We start from the raw sequence: 17854 nt of genomic DNA, 5'->3' as shown, positions 1-17854 counted from the left end.
AGCAAAAGTGAGGCTCTGAGAGGTAACTACCCAGGACCACAGGCTAGTAAATGGAATTACAGGATGCAAATCCAGAAGCCCTGGACACTAGGGCTGTGTGTCCCAGCAATCAGCAAACTACATCTACAGGTCAAATCCAGCTCACCACCCAATTCTATATGGCCAGGGAGCTACCAGGAGGCTTTGTTTTTAACTGGTTGTAGAAAACCAAAATGGGAATAATGTTTTGAAATACATGGAAATCACATGAAATTCAAATTTCAGTATGTATTAATCAAGTCTTATTGGTACACAGCCAGGCTCATTTGGTTATGAATTATTTATGATGCTTTTTGGCTATGATGGCAAAGTAGGGTTGCTGGGAGACAGACCTTATGGCCTGCAGAGCTCAAAGTATTTACCATTTGGCCATTTGCAGGAAAACATTTGGTGCTTACAGGATGTGGTACAAACCATGCAAGCAGGCTCTCAGGCTCACTCCGAGGGCTGTCCGTGAGGCTGAGGCGGACGTCTATTTTCTCTTCTTTGACACCGTGCTTCATCTTCAAGAAGCAGTGCCCAAACTGACCCTGATCATAAAGTACCAGCGTGAAGGCACAGCCTAGCAACCGGGGACGCAAGTGACAAGAAAGAAATCCGCAAATCTGTCCTCCATGCCCACCTCCACCCACGTGTGCCCTCAAAACACTGAGATATGACTGCTGCTGTCTTTCTGATCTCTACTTACAGACACAGTTCAGTATATGACGCAAATAAAACCATTCTGGGGGCCAGTGCTGTGATATAGAAGGTAAAGCTGCCGCCTGCAGTGCCAGCATCCTATATATGCGCCGGTTCGAGTCTCGGCTACTCCACTTATGACCAGCTCTCTGCTATGGCCTGGGAAAGCTGTAGAAGATGGCCCACATGCTTGGGCCCCTGCACCCATGTGGGAGACCCATAAGAAGCTCCTGCCTTCAGATCAGCGCAGCTCTGGCCATTGTGGCCAACTGGGGAGTGAACCAGCGGATGGAAGACCTCTCTCTCTCTCTGCCTCTCCTTCTCTCTCTGTGTAACTCTGACTTTCAAATAAATAAAAATAAATCTTTTTAAAAAATAAATAAATAAAACGATTCTGTATGTAAGGGCTCAGCAGACTTGCTCTGGAAAGACCGAAGAACAAACACTTCAGGCATGCAGGCTGCGGCCCATTGCACTCCTCAGCTCTGCCATCGCAGCAAGCGCAGCCACAGACTACGCACAGACGAAGGAACCTGGCCCCGTTCCAGCCAAACTTCATGTATGGGCACGGACAGCTGAATTTCACCTAATTTTCATGGGTCACAAAATCGTGTTCCCCTTTTGATTTTTTTTTTTCAAGCATTTAAAAATGCAAAAACCATGCTGAGCCTGTGGCCTCCAGATTTGGCCTGCAAGCCAGAGTTTGATGACGCCCTGGTCCACGTATGAGTTAAGTACTATTTCCCACGAAACTTCAATCCCTTCTAATCACTTCCGAAAATCCAAATTCTTCTTACTCTGGAGGGGATTTGTGCACTTTCCCAGCATGCCTTTCAGAGACCGAGAGACGCTGGCTTTTCAAGACTGTGTCAAATGTCTCCTTTTCGATCCTTTCAGCCTTTCTGGGGCCTTGAAGGCAGGAGTTCCACTTGCTCCCACCCAGTGCACTCACAAGTGCGTGGCCGGGTCACCAACACCAACAACAAACACCAACGGTTCCCACTGCCCCCTTGGCCCAGCGCTATCGTTCCCTGGTTTACAAACTCACAGAAGCGACCACCATTGCTGCTGCTGTTTACATGTGCATCCACTCTGCTCTGCTAATTAGAATGAGAGCGAAATGTGCACAGCAAGAAATTCTTGATAAAGTGGTGTTCAATCCTGGTGATGTGGAAATATCTTAAGGGCATCTTCGAGAAATGGTATAAGCTAGTACTGATATCCCCAGGGACCTGAATACTGCACAGAGGGTCACAACAGAAAACCTGCCACAGTCCACTGCTTTGCATTCACTGTGAAATTACAGCAAGCAGATCCACCGTGTGTGCTGTTGTGCGGGGAATCCAACTTCGTGCAACACTGTCGCCTCCGGCGACAAGTACTCACAAGATCCACTTGAGCCCTTGCACTCAGCACGGATGCAGTCGTTGGATTTCACGGCGGGGCGGTGGGCTGAGTGAGCTCTCACTATTTCATCTCATTAGATGGGCTGCCTTCTTAAATTTCTGAGAAGGAGTCTGAAATCTAATCTACTTAATTGGATTTTAAAAATAAAGGACCCTCTGACACTTCATAAATGAAACAATTTGCTACACATTCCACAAAGTAGTTTAGAAAGGACTGAAAAAAAATTGTTCCCATACTTTAATGCTGACAAGAAAAAGGGTATTTAGCAGGGAGAAACGATCAAGTACAAAATATCTTAGCAAAGATACAGGAAAAACAGACCTAAGACTGGAGTTCTATACTCTGAATCATCGCCCTCAAGACATGAGGCTTGGTCCACATGCTCATACCTTCTCTAAGACAGGGTTATTCCTCCATTTTTCACTTTAAACAACAGTAACAACGCCCGTATCAACCTCCACCCAACCTTCACGTTATTTGAATTCCGATCTGTGACTAAGATGAACAGTTACATGGGAAGATAACCTGGATGGAGGGTTATCGCTTTCCTTCACATGGAAGCTTTGTGTTTGGTCAGTTGGCTTTTTCCCCTCTGGCATATGAAATGGAATCTATTTGCTGTCCGTGCCCTGACCACGTGACCTAAGCCTAACAGCTCCACCAAGGTTTCCTGCCTATGGCAAAGTCTGAAGGAAACTTCTCTGCCACCATCACACTTGGTGCTTCCCTCAGTGCGCTCTCAAGCACTTCACTCCCCAGCCTACTCCTGTGGGCCAGGGTACCTGCTCCGACCCAGAGGCAGCTGAGTCTGGGATAGCAAAACCAATGTTAGCAGTCAAAACTACCTGAGAAGTATTCTGCACAAAGCACGGTGCAGACAGTGCACAGAGGGCTATGAGCTGAAGGCAGCCGGGGGCAGGGAGACCACAAGGGAGTCCAGGTTACAGCTAAGGAGGGCGGGAGGAACTGAAACACACACAAAAACCTACAGCAGAAGTGCCAAGGGCTCAGTCTCTGCACCTGGGCTGACTCAGAGCTGTGGCCGAGACAGGTCGTCAGGCTCCTTTCTGAGCAGTTCTTCCTAACTCAGCACCTTTGGACTCCCCTAGCATGCAGGTCATAAAGGATCACACGTTCCCAGTCCTACTCACAAGGACCCATTTAGCTCAGAGCTTATCTAAAAGGTGTCCCTGGCAGGGGCCTATTGTTTTTTCTGAGTCACTCTGAGCCTTGGGAACAGTGGAGAAGGAAAAAATAAAATAAAATAGCAGGTTACAGTGGCTCTCAACTATGGCTGCATGTTATACTTTTTTTTTGGTTTGTTTTGTTTTGTTTCGTTTTTAAAGGTTGATTTGTTTGTTTGAAAGGCAGAGAGAGAAAGAGATCTTCCATCGCTGGTTCACTCCCCAAATGGCTGCAAAGCCCAGGGCTGTATCAAGACCAAGCTAGGAGCAAGGAGCTTCATCGGGGCCTGCCATGTGGATGCAGAGGCCCAATGATTTGAGCCATCCTTCACTGCTTTCCCAGGCACATTAGCAGGGAGTCAGATTGAAGGTGGAGCAGCCAGGACTCGAACCAGTGCCCCTGTGAAATGCCGGTGTCATATGGTGGCTTATTCCACTGTGCCCCAATATTAACCCTAATTTTTAAGGCTTTAAAAAGAACACAGATGATTTCATTTCTGTGAAATGGGCAGAGAAAGCAAATCTATGAAAGAAGAAAGCAGATGAATGGTTGGCTGGGGATGGGAGAGAGATAGGGCTTAACTGTGCAGGAGCACAACAGGCCTCACTGGAGGTGATGCCAACACCCTAAAATTGAATAGTGGTGATGGTTACCCAATTCTATACAACCACTAAAAATCACTGAGCAGCACACCTAAAAAGGATGAATTTGCTGATATATGTAAAGTGTACCTCAATCAAGTTGATTGGGAGCCAGCACTGTGGTGTGCCAGGTTAAGGGGCTGTGATGCTGCAACCCCTCATCAGAGTGCTGGGTCCGAGCTGCTCTGCTTCCAATTGAGCTCCCTGCTTACGCACCTGGGAAGGCAGTGGGAGATGGTCCAAAAACCTGAGCCCCTGCCACCCAGGTGGAAGACCCAGATGGAGTTCCTGGATCCTAGCTTTGGCCTGGTCCAGCCCCAGCTGTTGTGGTCATCTGGGAAGTGAAATAGTGGATAGAAGATCTCTCTCTCTCTCCCCCCACCCTCCTCTGTCATTCTGCTTTTCAAACAAACAAGCAAATAAATAAATATTTTTTAAAAGATGAGGAGAATAACTCAAGACATTTAACAATAAAAAATAAACGTGTTTGGGGCCGGTGCTGTGGTATATTGGGTAAAGCCACTGCCTGCAGTGCCAGCATCCCATATGGGCACCATTTTGAGTCCTGGCTCCTACATTTCTGATCCAGCTCTCTGCTATGGCCTGGGAAAGCAGTGGACGATGGCCCAAGTGCTTGGGCTTCTGCACCAATGTGGGAGACCCGGAAGAAGCTCCTGGCTCCTGGCTTCGGATTGGCCCAGCTCTAGCCATTGCAGCCATTTGGGGAGTGAAACAGTAGATGGAAGATCTCTCTTTCTCTCTCTCTGTTTGCCTCTACCTCTCTGTAACTCTGCCTTTCAAATAAATAAATAAATCTTTAAAAAATACATTTAAAAAAATATGAGTTGAGCATTTTTCGTTTAAAAATTTGAAATGTTTCAAAATCTGAACCTTTTTGAGCACAAACATAATGCCACAAGTGGGAAAGGCCATACCATAAAACTTTTCTTTCATGCACAAATTAAAAATATTGTAGAAATTCATCTTTAGGCTATGTGTGCAAGGTATGTACAAAACATAAATGAATTTCATGTTTAGACTTGGGTCCCATGTCCAAGACATCTCATTATGCATATACAAACGTTCCAAAAGCCAATTAAAAAAAAAAAAAACAACCTGAACTCTGAAACACTTTTGGTCCCACACGTTTCAGATAAGGGATACTTAACGTGCTTTGAATCAACAGGACCTCAGCCCACAAGAACTGAATCCGAACCTCTGTGGTGTAGCTTGGTGGTTTTTCTTTCACTTCCCAAGTGCAGCCGGCATTGAGAGCCAGCATGGCAGAAGCTGGTAGCACACTCGTTAGTCCTGGTGCGTGCACTGGAGTTGGCAGGTAGAGCAGCTGGAGGCCCAGCAGGCAACAGTGGACAGAAGCAAAGACAGTCAGAAGTGTTCATGTGCACGAGGCCATAAATGTGCCCTTTGGAGGTGAGAGCTGCCCAGAATGTGTCTCAAGGGCATGAGTCACAACTGGGCTTAGTCTCTTGCCTTCCCAAGCTGAGTAAACTGACTGATAAAGAAACCAGTGAATCCCACATCCTAAGTTTCATTTTAGAAAAAGGATAAGGACAAACGAGATAGTGGAAGCTAAGAGTAGGGCTCTGGAGTCAGACTTGACTTGCATTCCAGCGTCATCAGCCATTGCAAGCTCTCCTGTGTTCCACTGTAAAACAGGAGTAAAATAACTATAATAATAATAATAATGCCACCACTGCAATGGTTACCTAGAAACATGATCTAATTTCTCATTTATTTCACTTAACATGGTCTCTACCACCGAATGAGAGCTCACGGAACGTGGGCTGTCCTGAGATTCACAACAAATAACAACCTTCAGATAAAACCCAAGTCTTATCAAAGAACGACCTTACTGAAGTCATCAAGCTGTTCCAGCTTCTCCCTGGAAGAAGATACTGTTGAGCTCAAGCCTCAAAGACAAAAACTTCTGTCCGACTTATACCAGAAGCAGGGCAGGCTGTTCAACCGCAACAAAGGGTTGGTTGTGATAATGCAGCGTGGGCCGGGGGCCACCGAAGAGAACTCAGGCACACAATAAACAGAAACCTCGAGACAGAATGCGTGGTGAGTTAGCAAAACCCTTCATCAAAGGATCAACTTCGTAAGCTGCTGTGCATCACCCTGCTGGTCCTGAGGCTGTCAAAATGCCTGCACCAGCAGTTCTGAGGTCTGTACACACAGGCGGCTGAAGCAGTTCTCTTAACTCCAAGCCTTCTACCCTAGGGTGGACTTGCTCCAAGGTGTTTAGATCTTAGTATTTACAGAGCTCTCGCTAAATATCAAGAACTGAGGAGGAAAAGAAAAGGAAAAAAAAAAAAAAAAGGAGAATGAGCCAGTCTCCACTTTGAAGAGCTCTTGAGAAAGAGAAATGGAAACAACATCCCTCCTTCAGAGAGTGATGGGCGCACAGGAGGGAGACCGTGATCCTGTGGCCAGGGAAGGCTCCCAGGGAAGCAGTCAAAGCTGACCCCATCCAAGACAGGGGTCTGGGCACAGGGTCTGGGGAGAGCTCTGCACTCACCAAGGCAGAGAACAAGAGGTGGCGGATCTGGCTGCCGAGAAAGGCTCTGCCTGCTAAGGAACCGGGAAAAGGAGGGGCGGTGATGGTTGTTCAGTAACGGAAGGACATGGAGTTTGAGTCTCAGGACACGGTTCTGACACAGAGCACACAACAGAGCGAGAGGGAGCCCCTGGAGGCCTCTGCAGCCCTTCTACCAGAACGTGTACCCCCAAGTCACTGACTAAGAGCTATCAACTTGAAAACCACTCCAAAATTCAGAAGACATGGAGTGCTCTCTGGTCAAGAAACGAATCAAGTACAGAAACTGGAATCCATGGATAGTAATATACATTCAAAAGAACTTTTACTTAATACTATACTTCCAGTAGTGAATTATAAAAAAAAAAATAATAGTAGTACTTTGAATTTGTATATTCATTTTTCAAAATATTTATTTACTTATTTGAAAGGTAGAAATACAGAGAGAAGGAGAGAAAAGGGGAAGAGGGGGGGACACAGAGAGATCAGTCTTCCTTCCGTTGGTTCATTCTCCAAATGGCCACAACAGCTAGGGCTGAAGCCAGGAGCCAGGAACATCCACCAGGTCTCCCATGTGGCTGCAGGGTCCAAGCACTTGGGCCATTTTTCCATTCCTTTCTCAGGCACATTACCAAGGGAGATGGATCAGAAAGTGGAGGAGCCAGGACTCAAACCAGTGCCTATATGGGATGTCAGCACCACAGGTGGAGACTTAACCTTCCACACCACAGTGCTGGCCCCAAATTTGTATATTTTTTATGAAAGCACTTTCACATGTACTATTTCATTTTCCTCTATTACATGCATCCTTATAAGGCAATTTTTATTACTCCTATTTCACAGATATGGACAGAGGCAGATGCCCACCTGAATTACACAATGTGAAACAGTCTTTGAACCTTCAGAAATACAGCAATTTCAAGTTCATGAACCAGAGTTTCATTTCTTTTTTTTTTTTTTTAAGATTTATTTATTTGAAAGGCAGAGATACAGAGAGACAGAAGGAAAGAGATCTTCTATCCACTGGTTCACTCCACAAATGGACACAATGGCCAGGGCTGGGCCAGGCTGAAGCCAGAGGATAGGAGCCTCTGCTGGGTCTCCCACAAAGGTGTAGGGGCCCAAGGACTTGGGTCATCCTCTGCTGCTTCCCCAGGTGCATTAGCAGAGAGCTGAATCGAAAGTGGGGCAGTTGGGACTCCAACCAGCACCCACATGGGATGCCAGCACCACAGGAGGTGGCTTTACCCCTAACACCACAACACCAGTCCCTAGAATGTCTCTTAAATTTTCATGCCAGATTCTGGTCCTAGCTCTACCACAAACTAACCATATGATCTAAAAATATACCCCTTAACCTTTCTGCCCTTCTCTTTATTTATAATTGCTTCAACATTCTCACACATCTTTTAATAAGAGACTATAATGAAACAGCAAAGGAGAAAACATTTTGAAAACTTTTTAATAAAAACTGTGCTTTACCAAAGCACGATTTTATCTCTAGAAACAACAATACATGTGACCTTAAAAAAATCCTTATCTATTCATTTTCATTTTACTTGAAAGGCAAAGAGACAGAAAGAGAGAGATTATCTGCTGGCTCACTCCCCAGATGCCCACACCAGGGAAGGCTGGGGCAATACTGCCACATATGTGGCCGGGACCCAAGGACTTGAGCCAGCACCCACTGCCTCCCAAGGCACCCAGCAGTGGAGAGCTGGAACTCCAACACAGGCATTCTGACATGGGTGTGGGCATCCCAAGCAGCGGCTTACCCACTCTTACCAAAGCCCAGTGTCACCTATTCGAAAAAGGAATCAGCTGTTGAGAAGTTGGACCACAGCAGCTCCTCTAGGCTTTCACAATAAAAACACACAGATGCAGCCCCAGAGTTCCATGATTAATGTTGTGAACAAACTAGTCACCTGGAAAATCAGGGTGAGGCAGCTTCTGAGGGATGATGGGTGGACTCTGGGTGGGGAACACCGTAAATCTCCACTCGTCCTTTTCTAAAGGTCAGAGCAACGAGTGCTGCTGGGATGACTCAAAACAGTTTTTTTTTTTTTTTTTTAACAAGGCCTTTTCTCAAAAGGATATTCAGAATCACTACATGGTAAAGGCGCAGAGCTCAGAATTCAGCTACAGGCTGGTGTCATGCATATTTTGCCACGAACCTTTTTCTTGCCGTTAGTCACTGAACAAACATTTGCTGGACTCCCTTCCATGAGCCATCATGAGTAAGAGACCTGGATCCTGCTCTGAGGGCGCTGCAGAGCTATCGAGGAAAACAAGAGCTCACACCCCAGTGCCACGGGCGCTCCCTCGGGGAAGCACAGGGCCCGCTGGGCAGGGGTGCCATCAGCACAGCTAACACTCACTGAGCTCACATCCGGTGCTCGGCACTGTCCCGGGTGCTTGGCGAGAACTAATACCCTCAACGCTCACAAGAACTCTGTGGGGTAGGGACTGCTGCATGTGAAGAAACCGAGGTGCAGAGAAGGTAAGCGACTCCCCTGAGCTTTCACACTGGGCTCTGAGACACGCTTTACATGCTGTACCCAGTTACTCCTCAGTATGAGATGGGTACTGTTATTATGCCCGCTTTAGAGACCAGAACCTAGGTAGAGAGAAGTTAATTAACTTGAGAAGACTACAGACATGACAGGAAGAGCCCTGAACGCAGACTTGGGATACCAGAAAGGTTTTCTGAAACGGAGAATGGCTCCTGAGACCCAATGGATAAGCTGGAACCTCAGTGCTGGACACTGTACAAGAACACACTAGGCCGTGGCGAAGAGAGCTAAGAGGCAGCCTGTGACACAAGGCAGAGAAACCACCCCTAAGCCAAGGTGCAAGGGGCCTGCCGAAGTCGGCAAGCAGAACAGGAAAACTGAGAGGAAACTCCTGCACCTTGGGCCTCATGGGCAGTAGAAGGCAGCTGAAACCTATGACTGGGGCCGGGCAGAGGGGCTGAGAAGCATCCCTGCCAGTGAGGATGCAGGGCCTCATGGAGCGCAATGAGGAAAACTGAGAGACCCTGGGGGATATGGAGCATTAGAATGACTGTCGGGCACTAGCCCTCTACTGACAGAAGGGCAAGACGGCGAAGAAAATCCCTCTCAGTGCAGGCACATCGGCCTAGGAAGCTTGAAGAGAAGGCAGAACTGAGATAAAAAAGATCTGCCAAGGGGGAAAGGTTGATCCCACCCATTGGCACACTGAGTGTATCAAGAGTAAGGACAGGCCGGCGCCACGGCTCAATAGGCTAATCCTCCACCTAGCGGCACTGGCACACCGGGTTCTAGTCCCGGTCGGGGCGCCAGATTCTGTCCCAGTTGCCCCTCTTCCAGGCCAGCTCTCTGCTATGGCCCGGGAGTGCAGTGGAGGATGGCCCAGGTGCCTGGGCCCTGCACCCCATGGGAGACCAGGAGAAGCACCTGGCTCCTGCCTTCGATCAGCGCGGTGCGCCGGCCACAGCGCACCAGCCATGGCAGCCATTGGAGGGTGAACCAACAGCAAAAGGAAGACCTTTCTGTCTCTCTCTCTCACTATCCACTCTGCCTGTCAAAAAAAAAAAAAAAAAAAAGAGTAAGGACATAAGGACAAAGCCTAGACTCATGCAACTACAGATTAGACTGACAGCAGTCCTGACACCAACAGCCTGGGAGAAGAGGGGTCATGCCACCCTGATGTTCTACACACACCTGCTACTCAATCAAAAATGTGTTGGGGGCGGGGGTGTGGGTCAGAAAAAATGACTCCTCTTCAAGACATACTACAATCAGTACAACTAGACCCAGAGAGAGACAAGATAATGGGATTACGAGAATAATTATGATAAATATTTTAAAGGAGCTGGCAGAAAAAGCAATCAAAATGCATGAACAGATGAGGTATTTCAGCAGAGGTTTGGAATTATCCCGACTAAGACCCTAGAATGGTAGAAAAATTGGAACCGAGTATCTAAGATTCATAGGCAAATCTCAAACAGTCTATCATGTATGTAATTAGCCTCAGAGGAGAAAGTGAGAGAACATAGGATAGAAGAAATATTTGAAGAAACAACAGAGAAAATTTTTGAAAATTAATGAAAGCTTAACCCATAGATCCAAGAAACTCAGAAAACCCCAAGCAGGATATGCACATGCAAAGAAAAACACAACTGGAAATATCAAGGTCATACTGCTGAAAACCAGAGTAAAGGTGGGAGGGTGGGAGGAATGCATTACACATGGGAGCAGTGATAAGAGTGACAGCTGACCAAACACTGAGACGGAACGCCAATGGAATGACATCTTTCAAGTGTTAGAAAAATTATCAACCAACAATCCTACATCAAACAAAAATACCCTTTAAACACAAACGCAAAATAAAGACACTTTTAGACAAAGGGTGAAAAAGAATTCATCTCTATGTGACCTCGCTGTAATATCACAGTGGGGAGGGAAAAGGGAGATGGAAGAACTTAGGCAGTTTCTGCTGAAGCAGTTTGAGTTGGTGCAGCTTCTGAAGGGACGATGGCAAACACCTTTAATACGTCCCATGCCAGCCCTGATTAGTCACAGCCCACTACAGTCCTGGTCAAAGAAGAGCCACACGGCCGGCGTGGTACAGCAGGTAAAGCTGTAGCCTGCAACGTCAGCAACCCATGGAGCATGGGGTTCACGTCTCAACTGCTCCACTTCTAGTCACGTTCCCTGCTAACGTGCTGGGAAAGCACCAGAAGATGGCCCAAGTATGTGGACCACTGCAACCCACAAAGGAGACCTGGATGAAGCTCCTGGCTTCGGCCTGGCCCAGCTGGCTATTGTGGCCTTCCCTCTCTCTCTGTAACTCTGCCTTTCAAAATAAACAAATAAGGGGCCAGCGCTGTGGCATAGCAGGTAAAGCTGCCACCTGCAGTGCCAGCATCCCATATGGGCGCTGGTTCAAGTCCAGCTGCTCCACTTCTGATCCAGCTCCCTGCTATGGCCTGGGAAAGCAGTGGTGGATGGCCCAAGTCCTTGAGCCCCTGCACCCACGTGGGAGACCCGGAAGAAGCTCCTGGCTCCTGGCTTTGGATCAGCGAAGCTCCGGCCATTGTGGCTGACAGGGGAATGAACCAGCGGATGGAAGACCTCTCTCTGCCTCTCCTTCTCTGTGTAACTCTGACTTTCAAATAAATAAATAAGTCTTAAAAGAAATAAACAATCTTAAAAGAAGACAGAGAATCCTGAGGCTGTATCTGGACTCCCCAGGACACAGGACCACACAGGCCTGCCACAGAAGGGAGCAGTGGGAGGATCCAGCAGTCACTCTGGGAGTATGTCTGCCCCAGGCTAAGTGTCACTCTGGACATCCACCTGAAGTTTCACTCTGCAGAGTGATTAGGCACCATGGAAGGTTGAAGATTTCATCTGCTCTTTAGCAAATGATTAGCATAGTTTAGCATTAAACTGCCAATTTAACCACTTATGGTCTGCAAGACTTTGGGAGAATTTTGCCTGCAGGCCTGGTAGGCTCTGTTTAAACTCTTGGCACAATTGACCACCTGGGTCTAGATAATTCCTTCCTTTTTTTTTTTTTTTAATTTGACAGAGTAAGACAGTGAGAGAGAGAGAGAGAGAGACAGAGACAGAGAGAAAGGTCTTCCTTCCGTTGGTTCACCCCCCAAATGGCCGCTACAGCCAGAGCTCCGCCGATCCCAGGAGCCAGGTGCTTCCTCCTGGTGTCCCATGGGGGTGCAGGACCCAAGCACTTGGGCCATCCTCCACTGCCTTCCCGGGCCACAGCAGAGCTGGACTGGAAGAGGAGCAACCAGGACTAGAACCAGGCGCCTATACGGGATGCTGGTGCCGCAGGCGGAGGATTAACCAAGTGAGCCACGGTGCCAGCCCTGATAATTCCTTCCTTTGAGGGCTAACCTTGGTGTTACAGAGTGTTTAACAGGATCCCTGGCTTTCACCCTCAAGTGACAACACGTTCTTTTCTCCCCTTCCTCAACAGTGGTGACAACCAAAACTGTCTGGGGATATTGCCAGACGCCCTCAGGGAAAAGAAAAACTGCCCCAAGTTGAGAACTTTTTGGTTAACAGGAAGAACCTTAGGGCTGCCAGAAAGGAAAGGCCTCTTGATAGCAGGAGGCAAAAAGGTGGCAGCCTCTGTGTGTGGCAGGGCAGCACCACCCAGCCAGGCTCCTGGAATGTGAGGTTGGGGGAAGACAAACTGGGTCCTTCTGACTTGTAATGACCTGCAACTAAATGCTCTTTATCGGTGGCATTTCTGATTATGCAAATTTAGGGCACCCCTAAATCCTGGAAAATGAACACAGAAATTTGATTTTAATCCACTTCCGAGACTGTTTCTTCTTTAGTTCCCCTGAGACTTTTCCTGAATAGGTGTATCTGTCGGCTTCTCAGAATACCTAAGACAAGCTACTTAGGAAGGGAGAAGGTGTATTTCGGCTCACGGTTCTGAGGTTCACAGTCCGACACTGGGCAGCCCCTTTAGTTCAGAACCTGGGGATGGCGTGCTTGCTGGCAGTCTCAAGGCAGCAGGAGCGCCACATGGCAAGAGAGAGGACAGCGTTCATCTCTTTCCTGATGAAGCCACCACAATCAGATAGCACCCCAACAACCCAATCTGATCTAATCTCTTCCCAAGGCCCCACCCCTAAATATTACAATGGGACTAAGTTTCTACCTTTACAACCACTAATATAAGGCTCTGGGGACCAAGCCTTTAACAGATGGGCTCTAGGGGGACAGCCTTACCAATATCCAAATCATACCCATGGGTTATCGTACTATTTTTTTAAAAGATTTATTTATTTATTTGATATCAGAGTTTCACAGAAAGAGGAGAGGCAGAGAGAGAGAGGGAGAGAGAAGTCTTCCATCTGCTGGTTCACTCCCCAATTGGCTGCAACAGCCATAGCTGCGCCAATCCAAAGCCAGGAGCCAGGAGTGTCCTCCAGCTCTTCCCACATGGGTGCAGGGACCCAAGGATTTGGGCCATCCTCCACTGCTTTCACAGGCCACAGCAGAGAGCTGGAACAGAAGTGGAGCAGCCGGGACTCAAACTGGCACTCATATGGGATGCCAGTACTACACGCGGCGGCTTTACTTGCTACACCAGAGCGCCGGCCCCATGGTACTATATTCTTTAATTTCTAAGAACTCCGTATCTTTGTCTTAGTAGCCTGCTTTTTCCCCCTTAATGGATATAACAGACTTTCTAAAGAGTTTTCTTATATACGGTTTTTCTTATATACCATTGTCCTGCCTCAGATAATGAATGAACAAATACAATTCCACTTGTGCCAGTTATCTAGAGACCTATTTTTAGTGGTAAGTACACCTTGGACTTTTTCTGAAATGGCTTTCAATTTCTAAGACCTAAATGTTACTCCTGTAACATCCTGGTGGACTTCAAGGGGAGAGAAGAAACAAACATGTGTTCAGTCTATCTTCAACTGTCTCCCATTGACAGTGTCCCTGGGGATTTTCCTGCCATCAACGATTTCAAGAACCCATCCATGGAGACAGCCATTCAATCTGTCATGCTATGTCAAATAATTATGATAGCTGTATTCCTAAGAATCTGTCAACAAGTTATAAAATAAATTGACACAATGGCAGGAGGGGCAGTAGCAAAAGGAGGGAGTATTTTAAACCGCCTAGTAATTTCTCTAGCATTACTGGACAAATCTAGCCTCTCATCAGATATGGACACTGTTCAAACAGGATATCAGTCTTATTATCACAAGCACTCTAACTAATGAGAACACCTTATACACACACATCTCCTTCGCCACCCACAACTCTGAAAGCACAACAGAAAAATGCCCAACAATGTGTGTTCTGAAGGCACCCACCTCCCACCTCCACCTCCATCAAGGTGCTAGTTCCCTGCAGGTGGGTAAAAGGGCTAAGACCGAAAGCCTGGTGCAAGTGTGCGGAGTCAACCCCAGCCCAGCACCTAGGAGCCATGGAGCAATAAAGCAGAAGATGTATCTCTGTGTCTCCATTTCCTTTGGAAATGCAGGTATCGGGGCTGGCACTGTGGCACAGTGAGCTAAGCCTCCACCTGCAGCACCAGCATCCCATATGGGTGCCAGTTTGTGTCCTGGCTGCTCCTCTTCTGATCCAGCTCTCTGCTGTGGCCTGGGAAAGCACTGGAGGACCACCCAAGTGCTTGGGCCCTGCAACCATAAAGGAGACCCAGAGGCTTCAGATCAGCTCAGCTCTGAACGTCGTGGCCATTTGGGGAGTGAACCAGCAGATGGAAGACCTTTCTGTCTGTCCCTCTCTCTATAACTCTGCTTCTAAAAAAATAATAATAATATGTATTAAGCGCTAATTCCTAAAAAGGTCTGGGGACAGGTGTGATGCTACAGGGGCTGCCACTTGTGATGCTGGCATCCCTCACTGGAGTGCCAAAATCTGAGTTCTGGCTGCTCTGCTTCCTATCCAGCTTCCTGCTAATCCACCTGGGAAAGCAATGGGTGACGTCCCAAACACATGGGTCTCTGTCGCCCACACGGGACACCAGCCTTCAGCCCAGTCCAAGCCTTGCTGTTGCAGCCATTTTGTTGTTGTTATTTTAAAGATTTACTTAAAAGGCAGAGTTACATGGTAGGGGTTTGGCAAAAGACAGACAGACAGGAAGAGAGAGATACTTCATCCACTGGCACACTCCCCAAATGGATGCAATGGGGGGAGAGGGGGCCAAGCTGAAGCCAGGAGCCAGGAGGCCTCTCAGGATCTCCCATGATGGTGGCAGGAGCCCAAACACCTGGGCCGTCTTCCATTGCCTTCCCAAGCACACTAACAAGGAGCTAGATCAGACGTGGAACAGCCAGGTCGCAGAACTGGCACCCACACAGGATGGCCTAACCTACTGCATCACAACACTAGCCCTCGCTGCAGCTATCCGGCGAGTGAACCAGCAGATGGAAGATCTCTGTCTCTCACTGTATTTCATTCTTTCAAATAAATAAACAATCTTTAAAAGGCATTTTTTCAACTGTTACACAAGGAAGAGTCTTGTCTCTGTGACCTCAGACAAGTTACTGAATCTTCCTGGGCCTGTTTCTTCATCTGCAAAGACGAACGTGAGGTCCAATTGAGAAGGGAACCAGGAATCATAGTATGTGGAGGTGGGCACAGAGAGCTACTGCAGGGGAAGATGTGACCTGGGTGTGGATGGGAAAAGAGGGGAGAGCCTAGGATACCTCACGTTTCAATGCCAAGTGCCCCTTCGTGCAGAGAGAATCTGGGAGGATCTGCAGGTGCGGTGAGTGAGGTCAGCTCTGGAAACGCTGTTTCAGGGATCTGTTGAACTTCTGATGGGGACGTCCAGTGTGGCTGTGGCTGCCTGGCCCTGAAGCATGGAAGAGGCATCTGGACCAGAAACCCAGGGCATGCTCTACCTATCAGCGGCAAACGGATCTAGGGCAGCTCGCTCAGGAGGCAGATCCTGCAGAGAAGATGGGGTGAAGGACGGATGAGTCAGGAATATACCGGAAGAGGAGCCAACACAGGAAACAGAAAAAGAGTCCCTAGAGAGGGCACGCAAGAGAGCAGGACTGGGTGTGAGCAGAGCAACTCTGCAAACTGCAGCAGAGAGGAAAGGAAAGGAGAACGGGTCAGGGAGACCAAGATGCAGGGCACTGAAGAAAGAGCCCCAGGAAGGGAGGGGAAGGCTGAGAATGTCCCGACACGACTGCAGCAGCCACAAGAGGGAGGCTGAGAATGCACAGCAGCGAGGGGAAGACCCTGGTGGAACGCTCGGGGCACGTGGCACAGGTAGGAGAGGCTGGCCCCAGACAGGTGGCAGGACCCGAGACCCTGATGGAATGCTCGGGGCACGTGGCACAGGTAGGAGAGGCTGGCCCCAGACAGGTGGCAGGACCCGAGACCCTGATGGAATGCTCGGGGCACGTGGCACAGGTAGGAGAGGCTGGCCCCAGACAGGTGGCAGGACCCGAGACCCTTGTAGAATGCTTGGGGGGGCACGTTTGACCTGAAGGAGAGGCTGCCCAGACAGGTGGCAGGACCCAAGACCCTTACAAAACGCTCGGGGCATGTGGCACGGGTAGGAGAGGCTGGCCCCAGACAGGTGGCAGACCCGAGACCCTTACAGAACGCTCGGGGCATGTGGCACAGGTAGGAGAGGCTGGCCCCAGACAGGTGGCAGGACCCGAGACCCTGGTGGAATGCTCGGGGCACATGGCACAGGTAGGAGAGGCTGGCCCCAGATAGGTGGCAGGACCCGAGGCCAACAGGCAAGATGACGACCATGAAGACTGGTATAAACAGGAGCACCGGACTCTGGGAAGCAGAGGCCGCACTTGCTCTTCTCTGGGAGTGAGGAGGCAGGTCATCTGAGGAGAGTGGGTGTGTCTGGGGAGGGTGGAGTGGGTCTGAGAAAAGTGAGAGGCTGGCAAAAGCACTCAGGAAAATGGGAGAGGAGCTCTAGCCAAGGACTGGAAGGCAGTAGGAAAAGCTCAGCTGAGCTAGGAGGCTATAAAATGTTGGCAGCCCTAGCCTGCATAACTGGATGATCTTTCTGGGCTACACCCCACACCCCAGGCCTGGGAGTGGAGAGGTCAAAAAGACACAGACCCAGGCTGTTAGCTGGCAGCACAGGTGACAGAAAAAGGCCAGCTGGACAGATTTGAGAGTGATGTCAAAGAGTAACCGGCGTGACTGACTCAGGAGGCAGACGGGAGTCTGGAACGGTAGGGGCTGGGGGTGCACAGAGGACAAAAGGTTAGGGTTAAGACTTTATCAGTGGTCCTTAAAGGGCAGGGGCAGCTTGCCTCCTGGCAGAACACGTCGCTTTGCATTCCCACGGGCGCGCGCACTGCCCGGCCTCTCTCACCACACCCCATAAAGCAAAAGGTCATTGTCTTGAACTCTGCCGACTTACTAAGCAAAAGAAGTGACAAATGAAGCCTTGAAGCCTTGCGTTTCCTTGATTACTTGCACTGCGGAAGGGCCACACGTATTTACTGGGCGTCTGTACCTCATCTGAGAACCTTCTGCTCAGGATCTGCACTCGTGAAAGGGGAGTTCTCCAAGTTGATTAGCGCTTCATGCATTAAGGACATCGCCCCTCTGCTGTGGTGCCCTTGGCTTTCTCCAAGTAGTCACTCGACATGATTTTAATTATGATGGCATTATATATTTATTTAATAACAGGCAAAAGTTTAATTATTATGTGATCATCTATTATTCTTCATTCTTTGCAATTTTCTGCTAAACTATGAAGTACTCCCCACTGTGAGCTATCTTTTCTTCTATGTATTTTATGGTTTTATTTTTCTCGTGAAACTCCTAATCTGTCAGAATTTACC

The 17854-nt window shown here is 48.5% G+C and overlaps 1 protein-coding gene across 11 annotated transcripts in view; it reads right to left on the bottom strand.

Moving 5' to 3' along the window:
* Positions 1 to 17854, bottom strand: part of LOC100357058 (rho GTPase-activating protein 17) — a 93087-nt gene that overhangs the window by 62790 nt on the left and 12443 nt on the right. The gene's annotated exons all lie outside the window — the stretch shown is intronic.

The sequence above is a fragment of the Oryctolagus cuniculus genome, chromosome 19, assembly GCF_051225735.1.
Source record: "Oryctolagus cuniculus isolate XC-2025 breed Fujian yellow rabbit chromosome 19, ASM5122573v1, whole genome shotgun sequence".
NCBI classification, from domain to species: Eukaryota; Metazoa; Chordata; class Mammalia; order Lagomorpha; family Leporidae; genus Oryctolagus; species Oryctolagus cuniculus.
The sequence above is the reverse complement of the archived record's forward strand: the minus strand, read 5'-3'. Positions and strand labels throughout refer to the sequence as shown.